The sequence below is a fragment of the Bos javanicus genome, chromosome 1 (assembly GCF_032452875.1).
Source record: "Bos javanicus breed banteng chromosome 1, ARS-OSU_banteng_1.0, whole genome shotgun sequence".
Classification (NCBI taxonomy): domain Eukaryota; kingdom Metazoa; phylum Chordata; class Mammalia; order Artiodactyla; family Bovidae; genus Bos; species Bos javanicus.
The window spans coordinates 152,732,630-152,749,529 of NC_083868.1; the positions used below are offsets into that span (position 1 = coordinate 152,732,630).

Sequence of the window (16,900 nt, forward strand, 5' to 3'; positions counted from 1 at the left end):
CTGAATGGTCTAGTGGTTTTCCCTATTTTCTTGAATTTCAGTCTGAATTTGGCAATAAGGAGTTCATGATCTGAGCCACAGTCAGCTCCTGGTCTTGTTTTTGTTGACTGTATAGAGCTTCTCCATCTTTGGCTGCAAAGAATATAATCAATCTGATTTCGTTGTTGACCATCTGGTGATGTCCATGTGTAGAGTCTTCTCTTGTGTTGTTGGAAGAGGGTGTTTGCTATGACCAGTGCGTTTTCTTGGCAAAACTCTATTAGTCTTTGCCCTGCTTCATTCCGTATTCCACGTATTAGGCAACAGCTTGGTCTCAGCCATATCTGTCTTCAAGGAATTTATAGTTAAAAATGTCAACTTGAATACAACAGAAGTGGGTAAGAGCACCACCACAAGGAGTCTTGAATGCCTCACTTGGGTAGTGTAATATAGTGCCTAGGAACATGAACTTTGAAAGCAGACAGTCCTGGTCTCAATTTCCTCACCTGTAAGACAGAGATAATTAATAGCAAAGAACTGTTTGAAGAATTAAATCAGACAACACAAGGGGCTTAGCTATATTTAATGCTAATGTTACCCTGAAGCGAAAGGCAAAGGAGAAAAGGAAAGAAATATCCATCTGAATACAGAGTTCCAAAGAATAGCAAGGAGAGATAAGAAAGCCTTCCTCAGGGATCAATGCAAAGAAATTGAGGAAAACAATAGGATGGGAAAGTCTAGAGATCTCTTCAAGAAAATTAGAGATACCAAGGGAACATTTCATGCAAAGATGGGCTCGATAAAGGACAGAAATGGTAGGGACCTAACAGAAGCAGAAGATATTAAGAACAGGTGGCAAGAATACATAGAAGAACTGCACAAAACAGATCTTCATGACCCAGATAATCACGATGGTGTGATCACTCACCTACAGCCAGACATCCTGGAATGTAAAGACAAGTAGGCCTTAGAAAGCATCACTATGAACAAAGCTAGTGGAGGTGATGGAATTCCAGTTGAGCTATTTCAAATCCTAAAAGATGATGCTGTGAAAGTGCTGTACCAAATATGCCAGCATATTGGAAAACTCAGCAGTGGCCACAGGACTGAAAAAGGTCAGTTTTCATTCCAATCCCAAAGAAAGGCAATACCAAAGAATGCTCAGACTACCGCACAATTGCATGCTAGCAAAGTAATGCTCAAAATTCTTCAAGCTAGGTTTCAACAGTATGTGAACCAAGAACTTCCAGATGTTCAAGTTGGATTTAGAAAAGGCAGAGGAACCAGATATTAAATTGCCAACATCCCTTGGATCATCGGAAAAGCAAAAGAGTTCTAGAAAAACATCCACTTCTGCTTTATTGACTACGTCAAAGCCTTTAACTGTATGGATTACAACAAACTGGAAAATTCTTCAAGAGATGGGAATGCCAGACCACCTGACCTGCCTCCTGAGAAATCTGTACGCAGGTCAAGAAACAGAACCAGACATGAAAAAACAGACTGGGTCCAAATCAGGAAAGGAGTCTGTCAAGGCTATATACTGTCACCCTGCTTATTTAACTTATATGCAGAGTATATCATGAGAAATCCGGGCTGGATGAAACACAAGCTGGAATTAAGATTGCTGGGAGAAATATCAATAACCTCAGATATGCAGATGATAGCACCCTTATGGCAAAAAGCAGAGGAATTGAAGAGCCTCTTGATGAAAGTGAAAGAAAAGATTGAAAAAGCTGACTGAAAACTCAACATTCAGAAAACTAAGATCGTGGCATCCAGTCCCATCACTTTATGGCAAATACATGAGGAAACAATGGAAACAGTGAGAGACTTTATTTATGGGGGCTCCAAAATCACTGCAGATTTTGACTGCAGTCATGAAATTAAAAGACGCTTGCTCCTTGGAAGAAAGTTATGACCAATCTAGACAGCATATTAAAAAGCAGAGACATTACTTTGCCAACAAAGGTCCATCTAGTCAAGACGGCTATGGTTTTTCCAGTAGTCATGTATGGATGTGAGTGTTGGAAGCTGAAGAATTGATGCTTTTGAACTGTGGTGTCAGAGAAAACTCTTGAGAGTCCCTTGAACAGCAAGGAGATCCAACCAGTCCATCCTAAAGGAAATCAGTCCTGAATATTCATTGGAAGGACTGATGCTGGAGCTGAAACTCCAATACTTTGGCCACCTGATGCAAAGAACTGACTCATCTGAAAAGACCCTGATGCTGGGAAAGATTGAAGGCAGGAGGAGAAGGGGACGACAGAGGATGAGATGATTAGATGGCATCACTGACTCAATGGACATGCGTTTGGGTAAACTCTGGGAGTTGGTGATGGATACGGAGGCCTGGCATGCTGCAGTCCATGGGGTCACAAAGAGTCAGACACGATTGAGGGACTGAATTGAACTGAATGGTTAATAATTGAAAAAATTGACACACTGATATGACTAATCATAATTATATTTTAGAAGTACTATGCTTTGGACCCAGTAGCAAGAATAGACTGAAGAGTAGGTCTAAAGTCCAGGTGAGACGTGTGAATCCATGCTCTGTCATGTCTGACTCTGCAACCCCATGGACTGCAGCCTGCCATGCTATGTCCATGGGATTTTAATCAGGTTAATAGGCTGTTGCAGTAATTGACAGTGCAGTTAGACAGAAAAGAATGAGAGAAAAATCAGCAAAGATTTTTGGCTGATAATAATTATCATCAGCCAAGACTATCATTTAGTCTTGGCTCTGATAATAACTATATAATCTTGCACAAGGCCTCAGTTCTCTCATCATTAGATCTGACTTATATGATCAAAGTCTATTTCCAGAGTACTACCTGTTTTTACTTCCCTGTAAAAACTTTGCTGGTGGCTCAGACGGTAAAGAATCCGCCTGCAATGTGGAGACTCAGGTTTGATCCCTGGGTCGGGAAGATTTCCTGGAAAAGGGCATGGCAACCCACTCCATTATTCTTGCCTAGAGAATTCCATGGACAGAGGAGCCTGGTGGGCTACAGTCCATGGGGTCACAACAAGTCAGACACAACTAAGTGACTAACACTTTCACCGTCTTTACAACTTTTACAGTTTATATATCTATAATGTCAGTTACAGGCATCTCTTATACAAATATCTGCAGCAAAACCCCCAAAACTCAAAAGCATAATTGAATGTTAACAATTTTCTTCAAAAGCAAGCAGAAAAAACAAAAAGCATGCACAATGTTAAGAGCTAAAAGAAAACTGTATCTGTGATTAGACTTTCTCAGAAAGGGCAAAAAAAAAAAAAATAAATAAACCACACCAAAAACCCACCTATTATAAATCTAGAAACTGCGAGTTAAATTTTCTGTGCAATGCAGACTGTCTTTATCACTTAAATTCCCCAATACCATGAAAAACTTTTAAGATAAGCTTTCCACAGTGAAGCTTCAGAAAAACAAATTTCTAAATCATCTAATACCATTTCTCCATCTATTAATATTAAAATAGACAAGAAAAATAGACAAGAAATTAAAATAGACAAGACTAATAGACAAGAAAAAGAAAAGACATCCAAACTGGAAAAGAAGAAGTAAAAATATCCTTGTCCACAGACAACATAATCTTCTATGTAGAAAACCCTAAAAAGTCCACAAACAAAAAAGAATATTAGAACTAATGAATGAATTCAAAGTTGCAGGATACAAAATCAACACACAAAAATTAGGTGTTTTTTTTTTTTAATATACTAACAAGAAACAGAAAAGAAAATTAAGAAGACAATTCCATTTACAGTAGCATAAAGAATGAAATACCTGGGAATAAACTCAACCAAGGAGGCAAAAGACTTTTACACTGAAAACTATAAAACACTGCTGAAAGAAATTAAAAAAGACAAATGGAAAGATGTGGAAGACTTAATAATATTAAAACATTCATACTACATAGGGTAATCTATAGATTCAATATAACCCCTATCAAAATTCCAATAGTTTTTTACAGATTAAAATTTCACCCTAAAATTCATATGGAATCTTCAGGAATTCTGAATAACCAAAACAATCTTTGGGGAAAAAAAACCTGGGAGATTTCACATTTCTTAATTTCAAACTACAAAGCTACAGAAACCAAAACTGTGTGGAACTGGCATAAAGACAGACATGTAGACCAGTGCAAAAGAACAAAGCCCAGAAATAAAGCCTTGCATACATATGGTTCACAGACTTCAACAAGGGTGCCAAGATCATTCAATGGGAGAAAGGACAGTCTTTTCAACAAATGGTGTTGGAAAAACTGGATATCCCTGTACAAAAAATGACGTTGGACCCTTATCATATACCATATACAAAAATCAGCTCAAAATGGATTAAAGACCTAAATGCAAGAGCTGAAATTTATAAAACTCTCAGAACTAAATAGGGAAAGCTTCATGGCACTGAATTGGGCAAGGATTTCTTGAATATGCCCAAATCACCAGCAACGACAACAAAAAAAAAAGACAAAGTGAACTTTATCAAATTAAAAGCTTTGTGTATGAAAGTGCTTTCACTCGAGTGTAAAGTCACTCAGCCATGTCCGACTCTTTATGACCCCATGGACCGTATAGCCCACCAGGCTCCTCTGTCCATGGAATTTTTCAGACAAGAGTACTGCAGTGGGTTGCCATTTCCTTTTCCAGGATACCTTCCCAACCCAGGGATCGAACCTAGGTCTCCCGCATTGCAGGCAGAGGCTTTACTATCTGAGCCACCGAAAGGATGCAATGAAAAGGCAACCTACAGAATGGGAGAAAGTACTTCCAAATCATGTATCTGAGGAAGGATTAATATCCAGAATATATAAAGGAGTACAAAACAGTAACAAATGAAAACAACCCAATTAAAAGATGACTATTTCTCCAAAGATACACAAATGGCAATACACACATGAAAAGATGCTCAATATCATTAATCACTGGGAAAATACAAATCAAAACCACAAAACACCACTTAACAAACATCACAATGGCTATTATAAAGAAAACAGAAGATAACAAATGTAGGTGCAGTGCACAGAAATTAAAACTCTTAAGCACTGCTGGTGAGAATGTAAAATAGTACAGCCAGTGGTACAACACAATTACAATATGCCAATTCCTCAAAAAATTAAACACAGAATTACCACATGATCCAACAATTTCACTTCTGGTGATACATCCAGAAGAATTGAATGTAGTGACTCAAACAGGTATGTACACACCGACGTTCGTAGCATCATTACTCACAAGAGCCTAAAGGACACTTAGAAAGCAATCCAACTGTCCATGATGGATTAACAAATTTTTTTTAATGTGGCAGATACATACAATGGAATGTTAGTCAACTTTAAAAAAGATATTTTGATATATGCTTCAACATGGATGAGCCTTGAAGACACTATGCTAAGTGAAATAAGTCAATCACAAAAGGGTAAATATTGTATGATACACTTAAACAAAGCAGAATGGTGTTCGTCAGAGGTTGGAGGGTGAAGGGTACAGGAAGTTAATGTTTAATGGATACAGAGTTTAAAGTCACTTAATTGCACATCTTAAGATGATTAAAGTGATAAATGTTATGTATGTTCATTTCACAACCATGAAAAACATATAGAAAAATAATTTTTTGCTTTTATATAAATGAATAGAGTAATTTGTATTTTTGTTTAATTTTAGAATGAGAATTTTTTTAACATCAGAGGTAAAATAATATTCTGATGAATCCTATCACACCCACAAGAAACATTGATGACCAATACCCCTAAATATCTCCTGTGATTGTTCAGATAGCAGAGGGATATGTTCAAATCATTTGATCTAAATAAAAAGGAAAATAGGGACTTTCTTGGCAGTCCAGTGGTTAGAACTCTGCATTTCCACTGTGGAGTACATAGGTTTGATCCCTGATCAGGGAACTAAGATCCCACAAGTCACGTTGTACAATGAAAAAAAAAAAAAGGAAAACAGAATATAACGAGAAAAAAATGAACATGAAATTTTAAAAGATAACTGTATCTACTTAAGTATTTCAAAAAAAAGTTGGTGATCAGGAAAAAAAATCTTTTAAAGGCAAGTTTTTAAAGACAGAAGTTCCTCACATTAAACTAGTGAAAAACATCCAACGATACAAGTATCAATACTAAATATTATTTGTATTTGAACTTGAGAAAAAACAAATTGTGGTCTTTTTTAATAATCTAGTTCCTAACCCCCACTATGAAATGACTGTGGGTTACTTCAAAAGGTTACAAGCGTCCTAGGGATTAAAATGGTACACATAAAAACTACATTTACAAAATCCACCTACCCAAGATATAACATCTAGGGGGAAAGATCAATGCCTTTAAGTTTTTAACTCAACTCTTGACAGGTTTTCCTCCCTGATTTCTTCTGGCTCTTCACAGCTTTGCACAGCACACAACACTTATTTATTGACCCACAGATACTGTGTTTAGGTCACACACCAAGTAACTTTTACAAAGGCTTGATCAAGACCAGAACTCTAAATCAGGGTAATGCTAATGAATTTTATACAGATAAGAAAATATCTGCGGAAAGTCTCTTTACCTCTAAATCACTTTCACTATGGTTCTCCTAAATGCTGTCTTAAACATAGTAATGCAGTAACAATTCATTCAAACCTACAGAGTTTATTTTCAGTGTTTAAGCAACTAGGAAGCCTATCATTTTTTTATGATTAGATAAAGCTCTAATCAATAATTTAAATGTTCTACTATACTTCTTTTTTTATGGGTATGCAGTCTCTTACAATGAAGGTGTTTGCTAAACCTATTCATAATTTTTCTCTAAGATTCTCATAACATTTTTTCCACAATCATTTGTCCGTTGTAAATTTTACAAAATAATTTACCATTTCCTGTGATTCTTTTTGTCATTCTTCTAGATATAATTCTCCACTTACCTAATCTACAAATAATGCTTTTGTAGTTCTATGAAAGTAAAAATTTAATCTTCAAAAATTTTGCTATATGTTTTATACATTAAAAACATACTCAAATCAAGATAAAAAGCCAAAACTTTACATCAAAGCCCAAGGAATTTAAATTTTCTTGTTTATGTAAGCCTAACCCAACTAGAGACAGAAATATAGGTTTAACAGTATCTGAGGGACCAATATCAGGATATCATCTGTTCAAAAAAATTTTGGTCTCAAGACCCCTTCACACCTTAAATTACTGAAGACTCTAAAGAGTTTTATTTATTGGGGGGGGTTATTAATAATGATATCTAATTATTCAAAATGAAAAACTGTTTATGTAATTTCAAAATTTTAAGCTTCATGGCTTCTTCACCAGTAGATTTCATCTCAAAAACACACTTTCTCTGGTCACCTATAAAAAGTAGCTTCTTATCTGTTAAAGTTTTACCATGAGATCGCAGCAATTCTGTCACATCTTCAGACTCCACTTCTAATTCTAGTTCTCTTGCTGTTTCCACCATATCTGCAGTTGCTTCCTCCACTGAAGTCTTGAACCCCCTCAAAGTCTCCATGAGGGCTGGAATTAACTTCTTCCAAACTCCTATTTATGTTAATATTTTGACCTCTTTCCATGAATCATGAATGTTCTTAATGTCATCTAGAATAGTGAATCCTTTCCAGAAGATTTTCAATTTACTTTGCCCAGAGGCATCAGAGGAATCCTTATCTATGCCAGCTATAGCTTAACAAAATGTATTTCTTAAAAAATAAAACTTGAGGGTTTCCCTGGCAGCTCGGTGATAAAGAATCCACCTGCCAATGCAGGAGATACAGGTTCGATCCCTGATCTGGGAAGATCCTACACGCCATGGAGCAACTAAGCCTGTGCCCCACGACTGCTGACCCTGTGCACTAGAGCCGGGGAGCCACAACTGCTGACGCCCATGTGCCGAGAGCCCGAGCCCCACAAAGGCGGCCACCGCAACAAGGAGCCCGCGCCACAGACAGCCAGCCATGCCCGCTCACTGCAACCAGAGAAAAGCCCGCAGAGCAATGAAGACCCAGCACAGCAAAAAAATAAATAAATACGCAACTTGAAGTTAAAATTACTCCTTGAACTATAGAATGGATGTTGTGTTAACAAGTATGGAAACGACCATACGTGAATCTGTGTGTACACTGCCCTCAGCTCTTGGACGACCAGGTGCACTGCTACTGAGCAGTCATCTTGAAAGGAGTCTTTTCTTCTGAGTAGAAGGTCTCAACAGCAGGCTTAAAATATTCAGTAAGCCATGTTTTAAAATCCAGCCTTTGCTGCTCCATTTATGGAGGACAGGAAGCATAGATGTAGTGTAATTCTTAAGGTCCCAGGATTTTCAGGATCAGAGCACTGGTTTCAACTTAGTTACCAGCTGCACTGGCCTCGAGAAACAGTCAGCCTGTCCTTTGAAGCTCTGAAGCCAGGCACTGACTTTTCATTTCCAGTTACCAAAGTCCTAGATGGCATCTTCTTCCAATAGAATGCTGCTCATCTACACCAAAAATCTACTGTTTAGTGTTCCCACTTTCATTATCTTAGCTAAATCTTCTGGATAATTTGTTGCAGCTTCTATATGAGCACTCACGGCTTGCAGTTTTAGGTTTTAGAGACGGCTTCTTGCCTTAAACCTCATGAACTCTGCGAGCTTCAAACTTTTCTTCTGCAGCTTCCTCACCTCTCTCAGCCTTAACTGAACTGAAGAAAATTAGGGTCTTGCTCTTGATTAGGCTTTGGTTTACGGGAATGTGGTGGCTGGTTGGATCTATCCAGATAACTAAAACATTCTCTGTATCAAGACGAACAAACAACTAAAAATAAAATAAATAGGCTACAAGGATATATTGGACAACACAGAGACTATAACCGATACTTTATAACAACTATGAGCTGTGCTTGGAGTACAACCCTGAAAAACTATGAATCACTACTGAAGCCCATGTGCCCCAGAGCCTGTACACCTCAAACTTACAAAATATTATCAGCTACACCACAATTAAAACAACTTTTTTCTCCGTATCAGCAATAAGGCTGTTTCACCTTCTTTATCTTTCATGTGTTCACTGGAGCAGTACTTTTAATTTCCTTCAAGAACTTCTCCTTTGCATTCGTTCATAACTTGGCTAATTGTTTGGTTCAAAGGGTTTAGTTTTTGGCCTGTCTGGGCTGTTAACATGCCTTCACTAGGCTTCATTTCTAACTTCTGACTTAATGTGCAACTCTTCATTTCAACAGGTACTTAGAGACCATGAGTAGGGCTATTTATGAACTGGCCTAATTTCCACAGTGCTGTGCCTCAGGGAATAAGGGGGCCCAAGGAGAGAGAGAGAGCTGTCGGAACACACGTTTATGGATTAGGATTAAGTCTGCCACTTGATATGGAGCATAGTTCACAGTGCCCAAAAACAACGACAATAATAGACATCAAAAACCACCGATGACAGATCACCATCACAAATAATGAAAAAGCTTGAAATATTTCAAGAATTACCAAAACATGACTCAGAGACACCAAATGAACAAATGATGTTGGAAAAATGGCACCAATAGACTTATCTGACACAGGTTTGCCACAAATCTTCAAGTTGTAAAAAACAGAATAAATGTGAAGCAAAGACAAGGATAATAAAACAAGGTTTGCCTGTACATACATGCAAGTTTCTCTACACGAGACATTCAGTTTTGTCCAGGGCCACACACACACACAGACAGGGTCCATGGATTCATAATTGCCAAACTCATAGTAACTACTACTGCTTTCTCCAAGTGACTTGTTTAAAGCAGGCTTTCTCAACCTCTGCAATAATGACACTGTAGAGCAGGTTGATTCTTTGCTGAGGGTAGGATGTCCTGTTCATTGTAGAATGTTTCAGCTTCACTCCTGGACTCTATCCAACAGATGCCAGTAGCATCCTTCCCCTTCCTCAGTTATGACAATCAAAAATGTCGAGATACCACCTCACACCAGTCAGAACGGCCATCATCAAACGAACAATAAATGCTGGAGGTATGTAGAAAAGGGAACCCTCTTGCACTGCTGGTGGGAATGTAAATTGATACAGCCACTATGGAAGATGGTATGGAGATTCCTTAAAACACTAGGAATAAAACCACCATATGACTCAGTAATCCCACTACTTAAGCATATACCCTGAGGAAACCAGAATTGAAAAAGACACACATACCTCAATGTTTATTGCAGCACTATTTACAATAGCTAGAACATGGAAGCAACCTAGATATGCATCGACAGGTGAATGGATAAAGAAGCTGTGGCACATATATATAATGGAATATTACTCAGCCATAAAAAGGAATGTGTTTGAGTCAGTTCTAATGAGGTGGATGAACCTAGAACCTATTATACAGAATGAAGTAAGTCAGAAAGAGAAAGATAAATATCCTTTACTGACACATACATATATGGACTCTAGAAAGATGGCACTGATGGATTTATTTTCTGGGCAGCAGTGGAGAAGCAGACATAGAGAACAAACCTATGGACACAGTGGGAGGGGAGGAGAGGGTGAGATGTCTGGAGAGAGTAACAGGGAAGCTTCCATTACCGTATGTAAATAGACAGCCAACTGGAATTTGCTCTATGACTCAGGGAACTCAAATAGGGGCTCTGTGACCATCTAGAAGGGTGGGATGGGAGGGAGGTTCAAAAGGGAGGGGATACAGGTGTACCTGTGGCTGATTCTTGTTGATGTTTCACAGAAAACCACAGAACTCTGTAAAGCAATTATCTTTCAGTTAAAAAATAAAGTGGCAACAAACAAACAAAAATGTCATTGGAGAATTCCTATCCCCCACCACTGAGAATCACTATTTTGGAGAAAAGTCATCTAGGAAGCCTGACCTCACCTTTTGTTGTTATTGTTGTTTAAAAAAGAGGATGGGGGCAATAAATTCTATTGTAGCTCTTTCTTCTCACCACTCCTAAATTTAATTATTTGATGGTGGAAAGCAACTGTCCATTCTGATTCCACACACATGTGCGTGTGCATCTTCTGTACCATAAGCACATTATTGTATAAGGAAAAGACAGGTCAGTGTTTCTCAACCTTGGGAGTGCATATCAAAATAACCTTTTCCAAAAAAAAAAATATATATATATATACACACACACACACACACACACACTAGGGTCCTGTCTCAGATACACCTTTACTCATCTAGCAAATATCTGAATGTCCATTCTATGCAAAATATTATTGCAGGTGATGGGGATACAGCAGTAGTAACAGACAAGATGCTGGCCCTCTTAGAATTCACATTGCAGTAGAAAGAGATAGACCATAAATATAGTCAGATAAAGAGTATTATTTCAGATAGAACTATAGAGACATAAAAGTTTAATAGGACCATTTTCTGCATTCTCACCAATAATATTCAGTAGATAGTATCAAAGTACTGAATGAATTTGTTAAGAGTTTGGTACTGAGAAAAACTGTGGCCTTTACTCTCTGGGAAATTATAAGCTCAAGACTAACAGTTACATTCTCTCACAGTTTCAATTCTAACTTCCATGAGTTCAATGAAAACACTACATTAAACCCTTGAAAATGGTAAAGTTTAACGATTTTATAAATTGGGGGTTGGGGGCGTTCCTGCACTTCTGAAGGCAACTGTAGGCTATAAGAGAGAATAGTCCAGGAACAAGGCTGTCTCCTGCAGAAGTTATTCAAAGGAAAAAACATCCGCTGACAAGCTGACAGTCAAGGATTGTTCACAACAAATCTGGCAAGACTGAGGAAGAGGACTTTTTTCTCTTTCATTTTATACTTCTGTGAAAAACTGGTACCAAAAACCTGAAATAAGTAAGTTTTCTGCTCTTCAATTTTTCCTAAGAAGCAAAACAAAACAAATCACACACACCCCTCCCCACCTGCCAAAACAAAAAAACAATAAAAAAAACTCTTGCATATCCTTTCTATGGTTAAAAAACAGGAGTGTGGAGAAAAGGGAGCCCTCCTACACTGTTGATGGAAACGTAAATTTGTACAGCCTCTATGGAGAGCACTATGGGAGGTCCTTAAAAAACTCGTACAACTGGTGCTGCCGTATGACCCAGCAATCCCTCTCCTGGGCGTGTGTCTGGAGAAAACTACAATTCAAGAGACACATGCACCCCTAGGCTCACAGCAGCACTACTGACAACAGCCGCGACACAGAGGCAGCGCAAATGCTAATCAGCAGACAGACAGATCAAGATGTGAAATGTGCTCAGCCACAAAAATGAATGAAATAGTGCCATCTATAGCAACCTGGATGGATCCAGATATTACCATACTCAGCAAAGTAAGTCAGAAAAACAAGCACCATATGATATTACTTACGTGTACATGTAGAATCTAAAATATGACACAAATGAACTTAACGTATGAAACAGAAGGGCTTCCCAAGAGGCTTGGTGGTAAAGAATCTGCTTGCCAAGCAGGAAATACGGGTTCAATGCCTGAGTTGGGAAGATGCCCTGGAGAAAGAAATGGCAACCCACTCCAGTACTCTTGCCTGGGAAATCCCATGGACAGAGGAGTCTGGGGGGATACAGTCCATGGGGTCACAAAGAGTCAGACACAACTTAGTGACTAAGCACCAACACTGAAACAGAAACAGATTCAGAGACACAGAAAACAAACTTATGGATGCCAGCTATTTTATATATATATATATACACACACACACACACACATATAATGGATAAACAACAGGGAACAATATCCTGTAATAAAACACAATGGAAAAGAATATGAAAAAGAAAGTATATTTAGGCATAACTTAATCAATTTGCTATAAAGCAGAAATTAACATAACATTGTAAATCAAGTCTACTTCAATAAAATAAATTTTTCTAAAAAGAAAACAAATCTATCGCTACCAAAGGAGAAAGAAGATGGCGGAAGGATATATTAGGAGTTTGGGATTAACATATACACATTATTGTACATAAAATAAACAATAAGGTCCTACTGCATAGCACAGGCAACTGCACTCAGTATCCTATAATAAACTATAATGGAAAAAATATGAAAAAGAATATATATGTGTGTGTGTATACATACATGCACAAATATGTATCACTTTGCTATATACCAGAAAGTAACACATTGTAAATCAACTACACATCAAAAATAAATAACTAAAATTTGTGAGTATCAAATAAGAAAAAGATTAAACACTTCTCTGTCATATCAAAACTACTTAAAGGTACCACTTAAATACACTCAGCATTTAGGAATCAGAAAAAAAGGTCAGATGCCAGAAAATGTTTATCTAATGTTTCAATACACACTCCATTCCATACACACAAACAGCAGCAACCTGTTCATCTTTTAAGAGTGATTCTCAAATGGATGTTTCACAAACTTCACAGACAGCTCCCAAGGATCCTATTCCACAAGTGTGTAACTCACGAATTTCTAAGTATTCCATGCCTGCAAGGAAGGAGCTACATTTAATAGCTTTTAATTGCTCAAAGAAACAAAGAAGGAACTGCAGAGAAAAAGGCAGATTCATCTTCCTCTTAAGAGCCTGAGGTTTGTCCCTGCCATCTCTAAAACAAGCATTCAGAACAAGCTTGTTCTTTCCTCAAAACTCTAATGTGATGCAAGAACTCTATAAAATCTTCCAATGGCTGCTCCCCAGTTTCAAATCCCACAGTTTAGAACACGAGATAATCCAGGAATTGGCCCCTACATACTATGATAATGACAGCACAAAGAACACAGGAGGAAATGGAGCTATAATGGAGTATTATTAGTATTAAATCTGAAGTAGGCTGTGATAAACTCAGATGCACACTGTAATCCCTAAACACTAAGAAAAATATAGTTCTTAAAAATCAAACATTTTAAATGGTAAAAAGAAAATACAAAAGGTAATAAAAGAAAAACAGAGGGAAAAAAATGACATGACATATATAGAAAATGAAAAGTAAATGGGAGATGAAACTCAACCATTTCAAAAATAGCATTAAATAGGAAAGAATTATAAAACACTCCATTAAAAAGGCAGATGGCTAGACTAGATTTTAAAAAGCAATACCCACCTATATGCCATCTACAAGAGAAACTTACAAACATGTTGGAAGGATGGGAAAAGATGTAACATGCAAACAATAACTATCAGAGAACTGAAGCAGCTCTATTAATATCTGACAAAATATAACTACATAAAAAAAAGTTGAGATAAAAAGACATTTTATAATATTAAAAGTACCAATTCAATAGAAGATATTAATGAATATAAGCATATGCACCTAAGAAGCAGGCCCAAAATAGGGGAGGCAAGAAAATGAGAGAAATGAAGGGGAAAACAGGCAATTAGTAACAGCAACAGCTTCAATACCCTACCCTCTTACATATAGAACAAGTAAACAGGAAATCAGTAAGAATAACCCGAACAATACTGCTAACTAATGTGATCTAGGTGACACATATTCAAGACTCCACCCAGCAACAGAATTCACATTCTTCTGAAGCATTCGTGGAATAATCTCCAGGACAGACTGTACGACAGACAATAAAGTAAAAGTGTTAGTTACTCAGTTGTGTCTGACTCTGCAACCCCATGGACCGTAGCCCGCCAGGCTTCTCTGTCCATGGGAACTTCCCAGGCAAGAATACTAGAGTGAGTTGCCATTTTCTTCCCCAGGGGATCTTTCAGTCCCAGGGATGGAACCCAGGTCTCCTGCATTGCAGGCAGATTCTTTACTATCTAAGCCACCAGGGAAGATCAGACAATAAAACAAGTTTCAAATTTAAAAGAACTGAAATAAGACAAAGAATACAAATAATATTCCCCAATCACAATGCAATTAAATTAGAAAACAAACAAAAATTGGAGAAATCCACAAATGTTTGGATACTAAACAAGACACTTCTAAACAACATTTGGGTCAAACACAAAATCATGAGGGAATTTAGTCAGAATGCATTTTGAACTGGAAACAAAATCAAAACATATAGGATAGTAAACACAGAAGAATTTAAAGGGAACTTTACAGCTGTACACACCAATATGAGAAAAGGAAAAAAGTATGCTTTTTCCCGATTGCTTAAGACGGAAACCAACTAAACCCAGAGCAAGCAGAAGAAAAGAAATTACAAATATAAGAGGGAAAATCAGTATCATGGAAAAGAGAAAAAAATAGAAAAAAAAAATTAATAAAATCAAAAGTTCGTTCTCTGAAAAGAAAAATAATTTAACAAATCTTTAGCTAAACTGACCAAGAAAAAAACAATAAAGACGAATTACCACACCAGGAATGAAAGGTGTATATCACTGACTTAAGAGAAATTAAAAGGATTATGAGGGAATGTTTTTACAATGTTAAGCCAACAAATTAGACATTACAGATAAAATGAAAAAAATTCCCTGAAAGACACAAACCAACAGAACTGACTCAAGAGGAAACAGAAAGTCTAATCAGACCTAAATGAAGAAACAGAATTAGTAACTTAAAAGACTTCCACAAAGAGAAGGTCTGGCCCATACAACTTCACTGGTGAATTCTACCAAACGTTTAATCCTTCACAAACTCTTCTAGAAGAGAGCAGAGAACACTTCACAGTTCATTCTATGAGGCCAGCATCACCCTTATACCAAAGAAAAAGATATCACAAGAGAGAGAGAAACAAAACATAAGCAAGCTAAACCCAGCAACACACAAAAAGGATTATATGTGTCTGGCTGTTCTTAAAACATTAAACATAACATTATCATAAAAGCAGAGATGTCACTTTGCCGACAAAGCTCTGATAGTCTTAGCTATGGATTTTCCAGTAGTCATGTATGGATGTGAGAACTGGACTATAAAGAAGGCTGAGCGCTGAAGAATTGACGCTTTCAAATTGTGATGCTGGAGTAGACTCTTGAGAGTCCCTTGGATAGCAAGGAAATAAAACCAGCCAATCCTAAAGGAAATCAACCCTGAATTGATTGGAAGGACTGATAATAAAGCTGAAGCTCCAATATTTTGGAGTCGACTCATTGGAAAAGATCCTGATGCTGGGAAAGATTGAAGGCAAAAGGAGAAGAGGGAGGCAGAGGATGAGACGGTTGGATGGCATCACCGACTCAGCAGACATGAATCTGAGCAAACTCAGGGAGATAGTCAAGGACAGGGGAGACTGGTGTACTGCAGTCCATGGGCTTGTAAAAAGGCAGACACCACTTAGCAACCAAACAACAATCATGCAATTCAGCAACCTGACTTATATGAATATTCCCAAGAGAAATTAAAACACACATCCACACAAATTGAAGGTTTGCAGCAACCCTGCACTGTAAAATGATGGTTCACATTTTTTAGCAATAAAGTATTTTTAAATTAAGATATGTATATTGTTTTTTCAGGCATAATGGTGTTGCACACTTAATACTCTATAGCACAGTATAAACATAACTTATACACGCACTGGGAAACCAACCAATTGTGCGACTTGTTTTATTGAAGTACTAGCTTTCCTGCAGTGGTCTGGAGTCAAACCTGCAATATCTCCAAGATATACCTTGTTTTTGTTTAGTCACCAGGTCATGTCCAACTCTTTTGCGACCCCCATAGACTGTAGCCTGCCAGGCTCCTCTGTCCATGGGATTTCCCAGGCAAGGATACTGGAATGGGTTGCCATTTCCTTCTCCAGGGGATCTTCCTGATCCAGTCCAGGGCTTGAACCCACATCTCCTGTATTGGCAGGCAGATTCTTTACCACTGAGTCACCAAGGAAGCCACATACTTGCAAATTATAGTGGTTGCCTGAGGCTGAGAGGGCTTCCCACATGGCTCAGGGCTAAAGTACTACCTGTCAATGTAGGAGACGCAAGAGATGGGAGTTTGATCCCTGGGTCAGAAAGATCCCCTAGAGAAGGAAATAGCAATCCACTACAGTATTCTTGCCTGAAAAATTCCATGGACAGAGGAGCCTGGCGGGCTAATAAGT

General features: G+C 37.8%; 1 protein-coding gene and 1 long non-coding RNA gene across 3 annotated transcripts in view; both read right to left on the bottom strand.

Annotated features, from left to right (window-relative positions):
• Positions 1-16,900, bottom strand: part of ANKRD28 (ankyrin repeat domain 28) — a 216,346-nt gene that overhangs the window by 177,796 nt on the left and 21,650 nt on the right. The window lies entirely within an intron of this gene.
• LOC133252494 (uncharacterized) overlaps positions 1-16,900 on the bottom strand; it is a 59,172-nt gene that overhangs the window by 29,598 nt on the left and 12,674 nt on the right. The window contains exon 1 of the long non-coding RNA XR_009737953.1: positions 1-16,900. This exon is cut by the window's right edge and continues 12,674 nt beyond it. This is a non-coding gene — a long non-coding RNA (uncharacterized LOC133252494).